Source organism: Macrotis lagotis, chromosome 2 (assembly GCF_037893015.1).
Source record: "Macrotis lagotis isolate mMagLag1 chromosome 2, bilby.v1.9.chrom.fasta, whole genome shotgun sequence".
NCBI lineage: Eukaryota > Metazoa > Chordata > Mammalia > Peramelemorphia > Peramelidae > Macrotis > Macrotis lagotis.
In genome coordinates, this window is record NC_133659.1 from 234,107,910 (window position 1) to 234,115,719 (window position 7,810).

Sequence of the window (7,810 nt, forward strand, 5' to 3'; positions counted from 1 at the left end):
ATGAATACATTGGAGAAAGAGGAAATCAATGCAACTAAAAAAATTAGAGAATGAACAAATCAAAAATTCCCAATTAAATACCAAATTAGAAATTCTAAAAATTAAAGAAATTAATAAAAGCAAAAGCAAAAAAAACTATTGAATTAATAAATAAAACCAAAAGTTGGTATTATGAAAAAAACCAATAAAATTGATAAACCTCTGGTCAATTTGATTTAAAAAAAAAGAAGAAAACCAAATTGCTAGTATCATAAATGAAAAAGGTGAACTCACCACCAATGAGGAGGAAATTAAAGTAATAATTCAAAATTATTTTGCCCAACTCTATGCCAATAAATTTGATAATCTCAGTGAAATGGATGAATATTTACAAAATTATAAGTTTCCCTGGTTAAATGAAGAAGAGATTAAATACCTAAACAACCCTATCTCAGAAAAAGAAATTCAACAAGCCATCATTGAACTCCCTAAAAAAAAATCTCTGGGACCTGATGCATTCACAAGTGAATTCTACCAAACATTTAAGGAACAATTGGTTCCAATCCTATATAAACTTTTTGGAAAAAACAGGGAAAGATGGAACTCTGTCTAATTCTTTCTATGAAACCAATATGGTACTGTTACCTAAACCAGGAAGAATTAAAACAGAGAAAGAAAATTATAGACCTATTTCCCTGATGAATATAGATGCAAAAATCCTAAATAAAATCTTAGCAAAATGATTACAACAAGTCATCACTAGGATAATACATTATGATCAAGTAGGATTTATTCCAGGAATGCAGGGTTGGTTCAATATTAGGAAAATTGTTAGTATACTCAATTATATCAACAACAAATCTATCAAAAATCATATGATCATATCAATAGATGCTGAAAAAGCTTTTGACAAAATACAGCATCCATTCCTATTAAAAACACCAGATTGTAGGAATAAATGGACTTTCCTTAAAATAATTAGCAGTATCTATTTGAAACCATCAACAACCATTATATTCAATGGGGAGAGGCTAGAGGCATTCCCAAAAAGATCAGGGGTGAAACAAGGGTGCCCATTATCACCACTTCTATTCAGTATCATCTTAGAAATGTTACCTTCAGCATTTAGAGAAGAAAAAGAAATCGAAGGAATTAGAATTGGGAAGGAAGAGACAAAACTCTCACTCTTTGCAGATGACATGATGGTCTACCTAGAGAATTCCAAGAAATCATCTAAACAACTGCTGGAAGCAATTAGCAATTTTAGCAAAGTTTCAGGTTATAAAATAAACTCTCATAAATCCTCAACTTTTCTCTCTCTATATATATATGTCTAGCAAGAAACAGCAGGAAGAGCTAGAAAGAGAAATACCATTCAAGGTAACCTCAGACAATATAAAATATTTGGGAGTCTATTTGCCAAGACAGACTCAGAATCTTTTTGAAAACAATTATAAAACACTTCTCACACAAATTAAATCAGATTTAAATAACTGGGCAAATATCAACTGCTCATGGATAGGTAGAGCTAATATAATAAAAATGACAATTCTACCAAAACTAAACTATCTGTTTAGTCCCCTACCAATCAAAATTCCAAAAAATTACTTTAACGAGTTATAAAAAATTATAAGTAAATTCATATGGAGAAATAAAAAAGTCAAGAATTGACAGAAGCTTAATGAAAAAAAGTGCAAAAGAAAGTGGCTTAGCCCTACCTGATCTAAAATTATATTATAAAGCATCAGTCATCAAAACTGTTTGGTATTGGCTGAGGAAATAGAGTGGTGGACCAGTGGAATAGACTAGGTGTAAAAGCAGGAGATGATTATAGTAATCTGCTGTTTGATAAACCCAAAGAGTCCAGCCATTGGCATAAAAACTCCCTCTTTGATAAAAATTGCTGGGATAATTGGAAGTTAATATGGAAGAAACTTAGATTAGACCAACACCTCACACCCTTTATCAAGATAAGATCCAAATGGCTACAGGAAATAAACATAAAAAAACAATACTATAAGCAAATTAGAAGATCAAGGACTAGTCTACCTGTCATATCTATGGAAAGGGGAGCAGTTTGTGACTAAGGAAGAGTTGGAGAACATCACCAAAATCAATTAGATGATTTCGATTACATTAAATTAAAAAGCTTCTGCACAGGTAAATCCAATGTAACCCAGATCAAAAGAAATGTCGTAAATTGGGAAACAATCTTTACAACTAATGATTCTGACAAAGGACTCATTTCTAAAATATACAGAGAGCTGAGTCATATTTTTAAAACAAAAAGCCATTCCCCAATTGACAAATGGTCAAAGGATATGCAAAGGCAATTTGCAGATGAGGAGATCAAAGTAATCCATAGCCATATGAAAAAAATGCTCTAAATCATTAATTATTAGAGAAATACAAATCAAAGCTTCTCTGAGGTACCACCTCACACCTCTCAGATTGGCCAATATGACCAGGAAGGATAATGATCATTGTTGGAAGGTTTGTGGGTAATCTGGGACACTATTACACTGTTGGTGGAGCTGTGAACTCATCCAACCTTTCTGGAGAGCTATTTGGGACTATGCCCAAAGGGCAACAAAAATGTGCATACCCTTTGACCCAGCAATACCACTACTGGGTCTATACCCTGAAGACATGAAGAAAAAGGCTAAAAACATTACTTGTACAAAAATATTTATAGCAGCCCTGTTTGTGTTGGCAAAGATTTGGAAATCAAGTTAATGTCCTTCAATTGGGGAATGGCTTAGCAAACTGTGGTATATGTATGTCATGGAACACTGTTGTTCTATTAGAAACCAGGAGGGATGGAAATTCAGGGAAGCCTGGAGGGATTTGCATGAACTGATGCTGAGTGAGATGAGCAGAACCAGAAAAACACTGTACACCCTAACAGCAACATAGGAGTGATATTCAACCTTGAAGAACTTGCTCATTCCATCAGTGCAACAATTGGGAATAATTTGGGGCTGTCTGCAAAGGAGAATGCCATTTGTATCCAGATAAGGAGCTGTGGAGTTTGAACAAAGTGCAAGGACTATTCCCTTTAATTTAGGAAAAAATGGATATCTTACTGTCTGATCTTGTTACCGCTTAGACTTCTCTTCTCTTCTTTAAGGATATGATTTCTCTCTCATCACACCCAGTTTGGATCAAGGTACAACATGGAAACAAAGTAAAGACTAACAGAATGCTTTCTGTGGTGGGGGGAGGTGGGGGAGGGAAGCAAGTTTGGGGGGAAAATTGTAAAACTCAAATAATATCTTTAATAAAAATAAATTTTAAAAAAATTTTGGATCTAAAAACTGGGAGTGTCCTATACAGTAGTTGTGAATTTTTTTACCTGCATTTCCCACTTTTTGGAGCCCAGGGAGTGCTTGTGGTCAACCACAAATCAGAGCAGAGGTAGGAGAGCAGTCAGAGCCTCTCCTAAGATAGTGATTTGTCATCAAGTACAGATGAGGACAAGCTAATGGGTGGGAGTTTTGACAATGATGAGAAGTTGAATGAAATTTATGATGAATAAAACTTGAGTTCAATAACTTTATGTAATATATTATGTTTTCAAATTTCAGACTCCACAATTAAGGTGCATCTTATACATGGGGAAATACAGAATCTCCTTCCAGAGACAAAAGTCAGTGAAAGAGGAGCAAAAACAAGGGAAAGGCCACAAATGCCACACATCTTCCAAAACCTCTTCTGCAAAATAACACACATAGACAACATACAAAATTCAACTGAAATCTGATTGGGAAGATCAATTAAAAGTTATTGGGAGTCATTTTGCTAGCTCAAGATAGCTTAGGGAATACAGAAGGTCTTTGGACACTAGTGGGGTCTGGCAGGGATTGCATATTGAGGAAATCTCAACAGTGATGGTGGCATAATTGGTGACAACAGATTTGCCAGTGCAAAGGGACAATAAGGGAATAGAATACCTGGTCAGAAATCCCTGAGTTTCTGCATTTAGCATTGGGAACAGAATTGGGTGCCATTTGTTTTGGGGTTTTGTTTTTTTGGCTGGGCAATGGGGTTAATTGACTTACCAAAGGTCACACAACTAAGTAATTGTTAAGTGTCTGAGGATGGATTTGAACTCAGGTTCTCTGACTACAGGGCCAGTGTTCTATCCACTGCACCACCTAGCTGCCCCAATTGAGTGCCATTTAGCAACTTTCACTTTGGTCATAGATCTAGGACAGAAAGGAGCACTGGTGATTGTGAGTGGGCAGAGACTTCATTTGTGTAGAATAAGTGTGCAGACCAAGAGGGTAGTGAATCACATTTCTCTCTGGATCCCATCACTTTGCAAGTACTAAAAACTTACAGGCATCCAATGCCTGCCAAAGCACATGAAGCTCATAAAAGATAAAAGCTTGGCCCAGAAGTCCTATGCAGTCCGAACAGGAAGCAGAATCCAACTTAACATAAAGTCCAAAGTCAAGAAGTAGGCTTTAAAAAAAGGCCTTACAACAACAACAACGAAAAAAAACAACAGAATTTGCCAATATATAGCTACTATGGGATTGAGAATCTTAAGTTATAAACTCAAAAGAAGATAATGACTTGAAAGCATCTATAAGCAAAACCTCAAATAAAAATGTAGATTGGGGGTGGCTAGGTGGCATAGTGGATAAAGCACCAGCCCTGGAGTCAGGAATACCTGGGTTCAAATCCGGTCTCAGACACTTAATAATTACCTAGCTGTGTGGCCTTGAGCAAGCCACTTAACCCCGTTTGCCTTATAAAAAACAACCCTAAAAAAATGCAGATTGGATAGAAGCACACCAAAAATTTCTGAGTTAAAGATTTTTAAGAGGCAGCAAAAAAAAAGACTTTAAAGATTAAATAAGAGTAGTAGAGGGAAAAATGGAGGGATAAGAGCTATGCAAGAAAATTATGTAAAGAAAAAATTTTAAAGACAAAAAAATTATGAAAATTTGGTAAGAAGAAAATAAAATAAAATAAAAAGATACCAAAGAAATTAACTCTTCAAAAGTCAGGATTATTCAAGTGGAAGATAATATGGGTTTTTTTGAGATAACAAGAAACTTTTTAAAATGTCAAAAGATAAAAAATAAGAAAAAGTAAATATGTCATATTAAAAACAACTTACTTGGAGAACAGATCATAGAGAGAAAATTTTAAAATTCCTGGACTATCTGGACTATGATTTAAAAAATATTTTCAAGAAATTATACAGGAATTCTACCTAGATATCTTAATCAGAGGGCAAAAACGAAACTAAAAGAATACCTCTCACTTCCTTAAATAAATCTGAAAAGGGAATAAAACTGAAAACTCACAGAAATATTGTATTCAGTATTCAGGAGAATACTGAAAGCAGCCTGAATAAAACAATTCAAATACCATGGATCTGCAAAAAAAAAAAAAAAAAATTAAATAAAATACTCACTATAAAGAAGATTATAAAAACATATCACAAAAATCATACATTATAACAGACTGGGTTTATATAAGGAATGCAGGGTTGGGCAATATTAACCAAATGAAATATAATGATGACAAAGGCAAGGTTCTCTATTTTAACATCATGAGTTATGCTTTATGCAGCAAAGAACTCCAAATGAACACAGATAGTATACTAATTGCATTTATTCTGGAAGCTCTACAAAACTTTCTCAATACAATTCTCATTTGAAAGAGAGCAGCAGCATAACTATTGTCCTATGATTTTAAAAAAGTGTGTGTGGGTGGGGCTGAGGAATGAGGAAGAAAACGAAAAAGAAATGTTGCCCACATTGCAACATGCAATTGAACAGTCAACCTTTGAGTTATTCAATCAGATTATAATCTAAATGAATTATGCCTTAGACAGGTACTGAAGAAAGACAATGAGTTGACCCCCAAATGGAATAGAGGGAGGAAATTTGACTGAATCAAATGGAGGGAAAAATTTCAATGGTCCAAAGACTCAGATTATGTTTTAAATCCTGCCTTTTAGAAACTAATATTATTTCAATGATCAGAGCACTATAATCAGGAGAATTAAATCCAGGTGATCCAGAAAGCAATGGAAAGATTGATTTTAAGAAGACTACCTCATATTAATTATATATGATTTTCATGAGAATCATGTCACAAGAAACATCAGGAATATATAATACCAGGGGAAAAAAGGTGAATTTGTCATTTAGTGAGAATAAGGAATAATAGATAATCTGAGGGTTTACTTGTATTCAAGGATTAAACATACCCACACACATACCCCCCCCCCCACACACACACACACAGAGCACTTAAAAGCATTAGGCAAGGTCCTTTAAGGAGAAATAATGGAAGATATGGAGAAGAATCAAAGAAGAAAAAAATATGGAGACTTTCTATTTTTACATCTCCTTGGAAAATATCTGGATAATATCAGGATTTATCTAAGACATTAAGCTCTAATAGATAAAATTTATACATGAATAATTACAATTTAGCAAATAATGAGTTCTCTAAACAGGCTAAATGCATATTTCTTCATAGTCACATTGAAGTCAAGTATTGAGTGGCTGCCACTGACTGAATGAAATTACACTGAAGACCAAAAATAGAGAAGACTTCATGATGAAGTTTACCAGGGTCATGATGAAGTTCAACACTTCAGAATAAAAAATTCAAAATTGGAGGTCAGGCATTCATTTCATCTGTACCCAAGAAGGCAGATCAAATGAAGAAGCATTTGTTGTACTTAAATCAGAAGATGAAGTAAAATTGACACTGAAAAAAGACAGAGAAACTATGGGACACAGATTGTTAAAGTTTTCAAGTCATATAATGTTGAAATGGATTGGGTGTTTAAATGTACTTGTCTAAATAGTTTTGACACTGCTAATGATGATGGCATCTTAGGGAAGAAATTGCTCAGGCTTTTTTCATATTTGGAAAACAAGTCAAGGGGAGTAATACAGCTAGTGGACTTCCAGGGGAAGAATACTATGTAGTGAAGTCTATGAAAAATCAAATAAAAGTAGTAGATGATATGATAGATATGACTTTGATTCAAAAAATTCAGAAGACCTCACAAACAAATTTTTGGGAATGTCTGTCTGATCATAGATATGGAGATGGTGGATCCACTTTCCAGAGTATAACGGGTCATTGTGTGCACATAAGAGGATTACCTTACAGAGCTACTGAAAATGATATTTACAATTCAACCCTGTGCAAATATGCACTGAAATTAGACCCGATGGCAGAGTGACTGGAGAAGCAGATGTTGAATTTGCTACACTTGAAGTTGCTGTGGCAGCTATGTCAAAAAATACAAATATGCTGGATAGATATGCAGAATGCAGGAGCAAGCAGTGGTCCTTGTCAAACTAGTTAAGGTAACATGGTCCAGCTAGCTCGAAGTTGAATAGGGTTTATGAAAAGGACTTTGGTTGTTAAAGCATCATGAATAGATTTGACCAAGGTTTACAGGAAAACTCCAGTGCTTTTCAAATCAAACTGCATAGAGAGCTAGCTACTACAGTAGAGGGACTTGCACATCTATGGGAGTGAATGAAATGGGACAAAGTATAACATGTCCAATATGAATTAGTAGGTGGAGAATGTAATCCTACTCACTGATTCTTAGTCAGTTTTTAAAACAAACAAAAATGAAATTCAACAGCTTTGCTTGGGATCTATGCTTACTGTCAATGAAATTAGGATTGTTTTGAAAGCTTCAGATTCAGTATAGTTGAACACAGAAAAGTCATTCATCTAGAATGTCATAGTCAAGTTGCAAAAAGAGTAAAACAATTTCAACTTTTTTCCCTTGATTTTTTCCTCTTTATATAGACATTTACTTGCAAATAGTGAT

General features: G+C 34.4%; 1 pseudogene; it reads left to right on the forward strand.

Annotated features, from left to right (window-relative positions):
• Positions 1-6,588: 6,588 nt before the first annotated feature.
• Positions 6,589-7,326, forward strand: LOC141512107 (heterogeneous nuclear ribonucleoprotein H-like; annotated as a pseudogene).
• Positions 7,327-7,810: the final 484 nt, after the last annotated feature.